Below are 12,245 nucleotides of genomic sequence, written 5' to 3'. Positions count from 1 at the left end.
GGGCTCCGCGTTCTGCCGGGCACTGGGGCGCCCCCGGGGCCCCGCTTAGTACAAGACGTGTTCACCGTGGAATGGGATGAGGTCCAGACCCCTGCCTGCTCCAGCTCCTCAGAGGCCGGGATTAAAGCCCAGTTCCAGCCCTGTGACAGGCGCGGGGAGAGGCTGGGTGTGGGGGGAGCAGCGCCCGCTGGCTCAGGTGGCCAAGGGCTCCTGTCGGGCCCCCCACGGGCCCCCCACCGCCCCCCTCCTCTCCTCCCTGGCAGCCGAGCTGCCTGCTGTCTGGTGCAGTAATTACAGGGTGTGAGCAGAAGCCTCACGGCACACGTGTTGGGTTCAATGACAGCCCCTCACTTAGCGGCAATTACCAGTCGGGCCTTCAGGAGGCCCCCCTCCCACACGGCCCCCTGTCACCCGCTCCCTGGGCCACGCGTCCACCGTGCCCACCGCGCCGGTGCTGCCATGGCAACCTGCGCACAGGTGGAGCGAGCTGAGGAGCTGAGGATGCGGCTGGGCCCCCGTCCGAGGCCGTGGCGTCCGTCTGTCCCCCACTCCCGGCTCCTTTCTGCGGGGGGGGGGGGGGGCTGACCTGCAGGTCCAGATTGTGAGTGCTTAAATGCCCACTCCTCTCCCCGGAGCCCGTGGTGGGAGGAAGGTGAACGCCCCCAGTATGCGAGGACGGCTGCGGTGGACGCTCGCAGACAGAGGCCGGGACGGCGGTGTGAAGTCCCTGCATCTTTGTTCTGCCCTTGTCTGCCTCAGCCCAGGGGTCAGCTGCGTTTGTGTCTGCCTCACGATGCTCTGAAAACCCCAGTGGCCTGGCGGCCCCAGGAGAGTATCTGTGTGTCTGTGTGTCTGTGTCTCCTCTGTCTCCTTTCTCTCTGTCTCATGCTGGCTCAGCCTCTGCATCATGAGCTGCTGATGGACTGAGTTAGGCCCCCAGTTTCTTATAGTCCAGAGAAGCAAGGGTGGAAGTCTCAATCCAGTTGGGGCAACAGCATTCAGGGGGTGCTGGGCGTGTGGCAGATATCGTCCTCAGAGCCCCCACTGCAGCCTGGGGAAGGGATGGCCAAGGGCATGGGCAGGGGGGGACACGGCCGCCTGCTGGGCCTCCCCGTGTGGTGTGTGTGGTCATCCCTGCCAGTCGGACGCAGTAGGAAGTGACACCCCTGTTCTGTGGCCTCTGCTTCGTGTGTCTGGGGACATAGCCTGGCCCCCACCTCGGATGCCACAAGACCCAGGTGGGGCCCTGCGCAGAGATCTGTGTGGCCACGCTGCCATCCCTTCGGAGCCTGCGTCCTTGTTAGGAGGAAGGAATGGTAATGGCGTATATGTTAAAGCTGAGGTAGAATAACATAGACAGCCACCATTGCCTCCAGCACCAGCGATGTCACATAACCTGCTCGGTGACAAAGCAGCCACGGAGCCCCCCTCCCCGAGACCCTCACCTCGCTACAAAGCCTGGCGCACAGGCCACCTAAACAGGGACTTGCTCTGCTAAGGGACAGCATCGTCTTCAGCCAAGCCGGGCCTCCCAGGTTGGAACTTGGAGATGATTTGTTGTTCCCACCCCCACCACCCACCATGTCCACAGCCTCTCTGTCCTGCCTGTCCCTGAAGACACAGCCCAACGCGGCCAGGCTAGCTTCCCTCCCACCCCCCTCCGGTGGAGCCAATGAGCTTGACTTCTAGTCCCACGATTATTTATTGTTTCCTTGGCAACGCGTCCATTTCCCGACGCAGGCCCCCAGGCTCGCTGGCATCTGCTGGCGGGGCCTGCCTTCCTCCTGACGCCTGGTGAGAACTCTCCTGCTGGGGACAATAGAGGACCAGAACAGAGGACCAGGCGAAAATGCCTTCGAATGCATTCAGTAAGTGTTTCTCCAGCATCTACAACACACGGCCTTCCTGCTCTGCACTGGAGATAATAGAAGTCATTAAAACCCAGTCCCTGTCCTCAAGGAACTTCTTCAGGGCTTTTTAACCCAGCGGGCCCCCTGGAAGCAGACTGAGAAATGCAGACGAGAGCCGGATGTTTACAACAATGTGGATGGATGGAGACCGACCAGAGGAGGCAGAGAGAAGCTGGGCTTCAAGGGGGACCCCACAAGGCCACAGCCCACCTCACCAGGCACTGAAACAGAGCTCGCCCCTCGGTGCCGGGGTGGGGGGGGTGGGGGGAGGGGGGAGGGATAGGCTCAGGCCTGCCTCTGAAAGAAGGTGGGACCTGGGGTGAAGCGGGTTTTCTTCCAGTCAAGACAGTCCCCCAGGTGATGGACAGCTGAGGGCAGTGTGTGGAGCCTGCGGCCTCCGGCCCCAGAGTGGAGAGGGGTTCGGCTCCCAGCGCCCACCCTTGCCAGGCCTCAGCCTGGCTCCCGGAATCCCTGAAGAGGACAGCCACAGCTGGCACGGGTGCACACACATGGTTTTCCCAAAAGAGTAACCACCACTGACCCAGGGGAGTCTGGGCTTGCCCAAAACCTCAATAGGATCAATAAACACGCAAGGATGGGTGGGTAGGTGTGGATGGAGGGAGGGAGGGGTGGGTAGGTGTGGGTGGATGGAGGGAGGGGTGGGTAGGTGTGGGTGGATGGAGGGAGGGGTGGGTGGCTTGGTGGATGGGCAGGTGGGTGGAGAGTTGGAGGGAAGGGAGGTGCCTGGCTGGTTGGTGAATGGGTACCGGGAAGGGTTGGTGGAAGGATGGATGGGTGGATGATGGATGAACGAATGAATGAGTAGATAGAATGGAAGAAAGTCCGGGAGGCACGGGAAAGGGAGTAGATGCCGGTTCTGTCTGGGTCAGAGGGGAGCACGCCTGCCTCCAGAAACAGCTCACCCTTTTGAACTATGACTTGAGGACTAAACAGGAGTTTCACTAAGCAGACAAAAGAAAGGCACACACTCAGAAAAGAGGGGACTCAGAGGCGCAGGGGTGGGGAGAGGAGGACGGACTGCAGGGAGAGAGAAGGGGTCCCCCGAGCTGCCCACAGCTGTCTGTGTGTCTAGGTGAAGGATTGGGGTGGGGGAGCATGCTGCCTAAAGACAGTTCCCGGCAATTCCGTTCTCGTTCTTGCTTCCTTCGGTCTTGCAATCCACTCTGAAATCACGGCTGTTAGCGATCCTGCTTTCCACGGGAGGAATCTGCTCCGCTGAGCCAGTTGCCCAAGTTCACGGACCTCATTAGCCACCAAGCAGGGAGCCCCTCTTCCCGGGGCTGAGCCTTCCCAGTGCCCCCCCCGCCCCCTCCCCCCCGCTGGGCCACGCTGTGGCCGGGATAGTGATTGCCACCCTCCCGTGGGGCACAGTCACCGCAGCCCTCTGCAGGGGCCAAGGGCCCGGGCAGGGCGGCCTCCTGCTGGTAATATTTTGCACTGGGAGGAACCCCCCACTGCGCCGGCCTCCTGTCCTGTTCCAGGGCCGGCCCATGAATTAAACATGCCCTCGTGGTTAACTCGGTAATGCTTTTATTAATAGTTAATTACTCAACGCGCACTGGGGAAATGAGACTCACTCAGGCCTCGTAAATTAAGGCAGTGATCTGGTGAAGGAAGCCAATGGGAGTTCATTACCCCGGCCCCCGGCCCCAGCTCTACCTCTGGGCTCGCCATTTAGCAGTGCTAGAGCCCACGGTGTGGGGTGGAGGGGGGGGGGGGGAAGGACAGGGACCTGCCACGGGGGGGGGGGGGGGGCGAGAATGGGAGGGGGAAGCATGCTGCCCTCCTCCTGGAGACAGGAAGAGCTGGGGAAGCTGAGAGGAAGGGCCAGGTAGGCAATGTCACTTTGTGCCTTACAAGCTTGTCGTGGACCTGAGCCCCCTGTCCCCTCCCCAGGGCTCAGGGCCGTCCCCAGGGATTCCCAGACAGGACAAGGCCAGCCATGTCAGGTGACAGATTTGTCCACTGGTTCAGGGCCTGGACGTGTCCCAGCTGTGGCGAGCATCTCCCTCACAAGCCACCAGGAGCCTCGATCGAGGCATTCCTGAACCCGTGGGGCCCCCCTCTCTACCCCCCCCCCATTTTCCAGGTGTCAAGAGTTCTTCCCCTTCTAGGCTTCTGTTGTGCGAAGGCCACTTTCCCATCCAGACTCCGCGTCAGGGCCGGCCCGCGTCCTCTCCTAGCCCGGCCCGCCTTTTCCACTTTGAACTTTCTCTCGTGTTTTGCTTCCTGCCCCCGTCTTCCAGGAGAAGCGAGCCCACGGCATGCTCCGTGCCTACTGTGTGTGCCAGAGCCTGTCCCCGCCGCTCCCTAACTTGAACTTCCAGCCGTGCGACGCCTCCTCCGTCCATTGCCGCCTCTGAAAATGAAGAGGAGGATGATAACAGCTGGGTCCGAGGTTATGATGGGGGTGAAATAAACTTCCTAGAACACTGCTTAAAACAAGGATAGCTGAGCGCCGCTGCCTCACACCTGGAATCCTAATCTACCTGAGAGGCTGAAAACTGGAGGACGGAGGTTTGAGGTTAACAACCCAACCACACTGCTGTGACTCAAGGGGTGCAGCTCCTGGGAGAGCCCCCCCCCGGGCATCTGCAGCACAGGCAACGCAAGCAGGTGAGCTGCTGGGGTCAGTCCTAGGCACAGTTTCTGGCAGAACCAGCCCTGCCCCGCGTAGGTGGGGGGGCTCCCCCAGGTTAGTGATGCCCTGGGCTGGGGCAGATCTCTGCCCCACTCCCGGGCCACCAGGCAAAGGTTAGTCTCTGACAGGAGAACCACCTGGGCACGAGCTCGAAGCCGCCCCAGTGAGGGAGAGGCCGCAGAGTGCAATGTGCCGTTCATACATAATGTGTAGCCTCCCATTTAAATGTCACCGCGGCCAGCGGCTGACCCGGGTTCCCACACAATGGGCCGCGAGGGGCGTCCCCGCCGCCTCTTCATCTTCCTGGCGGTAGCTGACCAGAGGGAGGGAGATTTGGTTTCTTAAAAAACTAAACAGTTGTTGAGCACTCTGGCGTTGCCTGGGCAACAGCCTAGGGGGAAGAGAGAAGCATCTTATTGTTTAAAGTTATTCCTGCTCCATATCAAAGGTCTGCTCTGAAAGGACCGGCCTTCTCCTGGTGGGGAGGCCACACCTCTGCGGGGCCCAGCGGGGCCGCGGCTCCAGCCCCAGTGCCAGCGGCCGGCCGCGGGGTCAGGGCTGGGCTGGACCTCAGGGGGCGCACCAGGCAACTTCCTGCTGTTCTCTGGGCATTCCGGGCCCACAGGACTCGCCTGGCATACACTTGGACACCGATTCAAGGGTGTCCAGGGCATTGACCGGTGTGTGTGTGCGCGCGCACGCGCGCGTGTGCGTGTGCACGCCCCCCTCCCCCCCCCCCCCGCTGCCTTTGAACTTTTTTGTGTGTTCAAGGCCAGCACTCTCGCTCTTGAGCTACAGCACCACGCTCAGGCTTGGGGTGGCTCATTAGAGATAAGAGGCTCGCAGCCTTTCCTGCCCCGGCTGGCTTTGAACTGCGATCCTGAGTGTCTGAGATGACCGGCGTGAGCCACCCACGGCGCCCTGAGATGACCGGCGTGAGCCACCCACGGCGCCCGGCGCTGACTGCTTTTCCATCCACTCCTGGCTTGGGTGACTAGACACAGGCCAGGGACCTGGGGGTTCAGCTCCACAGAAAGGCATGCATTTGGAGGCTGGGACCTGGACCACACACGTGGCAGACACTGGTTTCCAAGCGCAGCCGGGGACGAGAGCCCAGCATCGCCAGGGGCAGCGGCTGAGTGTGGCCGCGAGGCTCCCGGAAGACCTTGTCGTGCAGCCCGGCATCGCGTCCCTCTGCCCCCCCCCCCCCCCCGCCCGCCCACACTCGGCTGCTGCGTTGTTTACTCATCTCTCCTCCCCACGGACCAGCGGCTCCCCGACAGCAAGGCTGTGCTACTCCTCTCTGTGTATTCTCCTAAGCAGCCTGAAATCCTTTCAGGAGCCAGGCAAATTCTGAAAATCCAAATGAGATGTACATATATTTTTTAATTAAAAATGTTTGGATAGTGAATACATACACATGATCCCGAATTCACAAGAGTCCCAGGGGATAGGTGCTCATGTTTTCCGGTACCTGGTGTCCTCCTATGGGGGACAATCATGACTCCTTCCTTCCAGTGCATCCTTCCAGAACTAGTCTGTTACACAGACAGAAGATAGGATAAGTCATGCATATCTCTGGTCCCTTTGTTTAGCATGGGACCCAGTACATGGTAAGGGGGAGGAGGTAGGATGAATGGACGGGTGGATGGTTGGGTGGATGAGTGGATGAATGGTTGAGTGGTTAAATGGATGGATGGACAGGCAGATGAATAGGTAGATGGGTAAATGGTTGAGGGGGTGAATTGATGGATGGATGAATGAATGGATTGATGAAAGACTGGGTGGATAAATGGGTGCGTGGTTGAGTAAGTAAATGGATGGATGGACAAGTGGATGAATGGATGGATGGATAGTTGGGTGGATGGATGGGTGGATGGATAGGTAGGTAGGTGTATGGATGGGTGGGTGAATGGATGGGTGGATGAATGGATGGGTGGGTTTTTGGATGGGTGGGTATATGAATGGATGGATGCATGGATGGATGGATGGATGAATGGATGGGTGGGTGAATGGATGGGTGGGTGTACGGATGGGTGGGTGTATGGATGGGTGGGTGTATGGATGGGTGGGTGAATGGATGGATGGATGCATGGATAGGTAGGTGTATGAATGGGTGGGTGAATGGATGGGTAGATGAATGGATGGGTGGGTGTATGGATGGGTGGATGAATGGATGGGTGGGTATATGGATGGGTGGGTGTATGGATGGGTAGGTGTATGGATGGGTGGGTGTATGGATGGGTGGGTGAATGGATGAGTGTGTGAATGCATATGAATGGTTGGTAGGGAGCAGATAGGTAGATAAAGTATCTACCATGCTCTGATACCCTTATCGGTGGTTTATACTACCAGTTTTCCCTCTCACAAGTATCCCAGTTCCCCAAGAAGAAGTCTTTGAGAGAAGGATGGGAGGCCCCGCTGCAGACATGCATGTTGAATTTGCAGGGCCTCCTATTCTGATGGAGCCATTCTGTGAACAGTTGGATCTATGAGTGTTTCAGGTAAGACTGTAGGGCCCAGGTGCAATGGCTTGAAGATTCATTTTCTCAAGATGGGAGGTCCAGATGGAAGGTTAGCCCTCAAAGGCATGAAAATCAAGGACATCATAATTTCTTCAGGTTTCCCTCCTGATCCCCAAACTGCTTTGGGGAAAGCTTCAAGCATTCTGCCCAGGTTCCAGGAAGGAAGGAAGGAAGGAAGAGGAAGAAGAGGGACAAAGGAATGAGTCAGTCTCCTGTAAAAAGCCCGTTCCTGGAAGCCCCACCTGATGACTCCTAATCACATCTCCATGGCAACCCAGCTGCAAAGGAGGCTGGGAGATGTGGCCTTCAGCTGGGGGCATTACTGCCCCAGACAGCACTGGGAAGTTGTGTTCGTTGGGAGGAAGGGAGCGGTGGCTTGAGGTGGGCAAGCGGCAGCCTCTGGCACTGGGTGAGGAATGAGGAGCAAGCCTCCGCGGGCTTCAGTGAAGGCACAAAGCAAAGCAGCCCGGAAGGCTCCTGGCTCTGCAGATGTAGCCCGAGTCCTATGGGTGGGGCCTTGGAATGTGTTTTGAATGCAATGGCTTCTCCCACTATCTTTTTTTTTTTTCTCACCTGGGTCCGGGTTTCCCCGCTCCCCTCTTAGCCACCATGTGGTGGGCGCCTTGGCCTCTGCCCAGTGTCCACTCCGCAGATCGGATCGCCTCACCCTTGGCTGCCCTGCCCGTCCCACTCGGGCCACAAGGCCTCACGGCCTCACAGCCCGGCTCCCGCCGCCTCTTCCGAGTGGCGGCTTCGCCTCAGCCACGCTGGCCTCCGCCCGTAGCAAACCTGGCTTGCAGTCTGGCCGTTCTGGAGGCCCCTTTGCCTCCTTCGGGGTGGGTGCCCATCAGAGACTGCTTCCCCTGGCCACTCTGCCTGGGCCCGCCCTCCTTGCCCTGGTCCTGCCCTTCCCCGAAGGCCACCCCTTGGGGTCACAGCCCCCCTGGCACCACCTGAATCCTTTTTCTCAGGAGAAGGCTCAGGGATGCATGGAGGAAGCACAGAAGTTTGCAGAGGCAGCCCAATTATATTTAAATACAGTTTTCAAAATATTTACAAAACAAACATGATAGGGTACCATAGATGCCTCCTTATTAATGCATTAAATGACAAGTGCAGCAGTTCCATTAACTGCCATGGTTTCCAGACACTGATCAGTGCCCAGGATATTCTGAAATGTTTACAGCGACCCATGCGATCGGAAAGATCTGGGTGGTGCCGGTGACAAAGTCTCAAGCACTCAATACTAGGTGGCATGTCCCCAGCATGGATAATGGTAGAGAAATGCTCTATTTCTGGTAGAGACTCGGGAAGTAACAGCGTTCTAGCTTTCCCTTCTCCCTCACTGAGCGCCTGATTTCTGTCTGCAGATTCCTTGTCAGGGCTGGGGGGTGGGGGGGGGAGGGCTCTGCTTCTTTTCCTCCTTCGGAAGTCCCTTCCGCTGTCTGACATCCCGCAGGTACTTGCTCACCCGCTCACTGTCAGGCTCTCCCCAGACAGCCGAAGATTTCCTTGTCCTGTTCTCTGCCGTCTCTGCTACTTGGAGCGCTGCCAGGAACACGGGCAATCTGCGAAGGTTTTTCAACAAATGAGCAAGCGGGAGATGAGTTTGGAGGCAGGCACGGCCGGGAAGCCTGGAATCCCTGCTCTAGGGGGGGCTGAGGTGCGCTCAAGGTCGATGATCTGGGCAAGGTGGCGTTCAAGGTCGATGATCTGGGCAGTCAGTGTGGCAAGTGCCGGGACCGCTGGGCTCCACCACGAAACTACCTGAAAAAAATGACAGACAGACGGACAGACGGACAGAGGGACAGAGACACCGGAGCCTGACGCGAGGCCTTGGGCGCCAAGCTCAGAGCACCCTGTGCTCACGAGGAGTCGATTCGCCCCAGCGGGGAGGCAGAGGGAGGAGGCCAGTGTCCCCCGGCTGGCAGGGGGGAGGGGATGCGAGGAGACCACTGAGCCACCCCGCCCCCGCCGCCCCCAGACAGCTGCCGGAGGAGCTGGGGAAACGCTGCACCACCAGAGCAGCGTCCATTAGGGGCGTCATTCTTCATCATCTACAGACCGCAGTGGCCTGCCAGGGGACCGGGAGAAGGCCCGCGGGGCTTCGGAGGAGGGGCCCAAGGCCCAGGCCCTGCCGCGGGGGGCAGCCTCAGTGGACCCCCACTCCCCACCGGGGCTGCCACTCACAGCCTGTGCGCAGAGCGCTGTGTGTGTGCGCCCGCGTGTGTGCACACGTGTGCATGTATGCGTATGTATGTGCGCATGCGTGTGAAATCCATCTGCGCCCCCTCCCGCCCCACCCCTACGCTCCCCCAGTAGGTCAGCCCCCCACCCCTGGCTCACATGAGGGGTTTCTGTCCCACAAGCCGGTTGTCTCCATCCTAGGGGAGCCAGACATGGGGGGCCCTCGAGTCTGGAAGATCGGGGCTCTTGCCCGGCTCCCCGACAGGGAGGAAGGCCTGTGCTCAAGTGAATAGAAGAGCTCCCTGCGTGTGTCTGGAATGTTCTCCTCCGCAGTCCCAGGCTCCCAGCGGGACGGAGGCCTGAGCTGGAGGATTCCACAGCCCAGGGCTGGGAGAGGAGCCGCCGCCCCCACCTCCCTCCCCGGCTCTTTGGAAAGGCTGCGGGCCCGGAAAGAGCCGCGCTCAGTGCGGCCCCACGCTGCCGGGCCACACCCACTGACTGGAACACGGAGGGGCGTGCGGGGCCGGGGGGGGGGGGGGGTGGGGGGGGATGTGGAGGGGGGGAGGGAAGTGACTCATCCCGGGCCACTGCCCAGACCCCGGGGCCCCTTGAGCCGTTCGTTGGTGGCCCACACTGGAGTCCTGGCTCACACACACACACACACACACACACACCACACACCACACACACACGCACGCCAGGAACAGTTTGATTCTTCCCAGACAGCGATGGCCCTGAGAACCCAGCAGATGTCCCCGGAGCCCAGTTCTGGGGCTGCTCATCTATACGGTGCCCTGGTGCAATTACAAAAAAAAATAATAAAAATCAAATTAAAATCAATTCACCTTCGGGATCACCAAAGCCCAGGCCGGGGCGCCTGGTCTGATGGAAGCTCGCGGCCCCCCCCCCCCGAGTACGAGGGTCCCCTCACCCCTTCGGGGCGCCCAGCGGGCCGAGGCCCAGCGTGGGGATAGCCCAGGCTTGAGCTCCACTTCTCCAGCCCCACCCAAAGCGGGCAGGCAGCAAAGGTGCTGACTCAGCAAACGTTAATTTATCTCCCAGGCCAGGGGTGCGTGTGAAGCAATTAGTGAAATAATGGTTATGTCGCACTAAAAATTATTTATAGAGTCACCGTGCACACAGCTGTGATTAAATTAGACAAGCTGGGGGGGGGGGGACCTTAACTGCCAGGGGAACGGCCGTCCCCGGCCCAAGCTCCAGCTGGCTGGGGGGGGGGGCAGGGGGGAGTGACCCCCCTACAGGGAACTGCAGCACTCCTGACTCAAGCAGTGGGGCTCTGCACAAACAGGGAGGCAGCAAGGGGCTCCTAGGATGCCACGAACCCCAGGGCCCTCGCACGGAACCACAGCAGGGATTTCCCATGTTTGAGGGTTCTGTGCAAAGACCCTTCCACTGCCCCCTCCCCCCCCCCCAAAAATGAGAGCAGTTCTGGCCTTGGCTTTGACCTCACTGTGGCCCCGAGAGCCAGGTCCACCCTTGGGAGTGTGACTGAGGGTCAGGGACTTGCCGTTCTGTCCCCCAAATGGGGGCTCAGGAGGAGGTTGATCCAGGCACAGCGGTGAGATAGCCTGTCACCCACTTGCAGTGTAACTCTCAAGAGTTCAGGTATTGGCCAGCTGGCACTTAGTGACCACCTGTTGCACACTGGAGACCGTTCCACACGTGGGCTTATGGCCTTATTCGCGTCTTTACACATTCTCATTCCCCACCCCCCCTCAACATTTTCCTGCAAAAAAAAGTTATTGTTCCCCACTTTACAGATGAGGAGCCTGAGGCTCAGAGAGGGCGAGACACTTGTCCACAGCCACAGAGCAATGAGGGCAGAAAGGTTTTCCCTTTTTCTTTTTGTGTTGCTACCGGGGTTTGAACTCCGGGCTTCGAGAGTTCTCACTTGAGCCACACCTCCATTTCTGGGTTTGGGGTGGTTAATTAGAGATAAGGGTCTCATGGCTTCTTTCTGCCCTGGCTGGCTTCAAGCCCCAATCCTCCGATCCCAGCCTCCTTGAGTTGCTAGGATTGCAGGTGTGTGCCCGCAGCCCCTAGCAGAGGGGTGTTCTGGCAGGAATGAGCGTGGTGGCCCTGTCAATGTTTGTCCCAGCGGGGGGGGGGGGGAGAGGGGACCTGAACTAGGATGCCACAAGCACAGCCAGGCACAGGCTGGGAAACAGAGTCACTGAGTGGGTCACGGGTGTTGGGGTCCCCGGGAGAGGGGACCCCGCACTAAGGAGCCTGGGAAGCCATTGCTGCCCCCGCTGCCCTGGCAGGGACCACGAGGCGGCCCGAGGTGACAGCTGGGCCGTTAGGGGTCACCTGCAGTCTCGGCGCAGCCCTAAGTGTGGGTCCAGGTCTGAGGCTCTGGGGAGCAGGCTCCCGGCCTGGTACCCCAGCTCCCCAAGCAAGCCCCCCTTTCCCTGCTCCCCGGAAGATGTCCTGGTCCCCAGGGCTCCAACCCTTCCCCGTCCCCCCTCCAAGCAAGCCCCCAGGGGGCTGTGAAGGGGGGGTGGCGGCGACCCCTCCCCTGCCCCCTCCTCCTCTCCCTCCTCTTCCTCCTCCAGCCCCTCCCTTAGGTCTCCCCCCTCCTCCCTCCCCACCCCAGCCGCTCCTTCTCCCTTCCGCGCTGGCACCGTGCCCAGCTGTCCCTGCAGATGCCCCTGCCCGGGGCAGGCCCAGGGTGCCCATCAACCCTGCCCCGGCCCCACGGGAAGGAGGTTGGGCAGAAGAGGACAGAGACGTGGAAGGAGCGAGGTGGCCCTGGTGCCCACGGAGAGCAACCTCTGCCCGCCCCCCTCGGGCACGGCCGGCATGGCACCTCTCCAAGCCACGGGCGGGCCCAGCCCCTGTCCCCGCCTGCCGGCCTGCCCAGGGCCCGTCCGTCCGCTGCCTCTGGCCACTTAGCATGCAGCCCTGGTTGTTCAGGCTGCAGCAAGCAAATGAGATTAG

The sequence above is a fragment of the Perognathus longimembris genome, chromosome 6, assembly GCF_023159225.1.
Source record: "Perognathus longimembris pacificus isolate PPM17 chromosome 6, ASM2315922v1, whole genome shotgun sequence".
Classification (NCBI taxonomy): domain Eukaryota; kingdom Metazoa; phylum Chordata; class Mammalia; order Rodentia; family Heteromyidae; genus Perognathus; species Perognathus longimembris.
The sequence above is the reverse complement of the archived record's forward strand: the minus strand, read 5'-3'. Positions refer to the sequence as shown.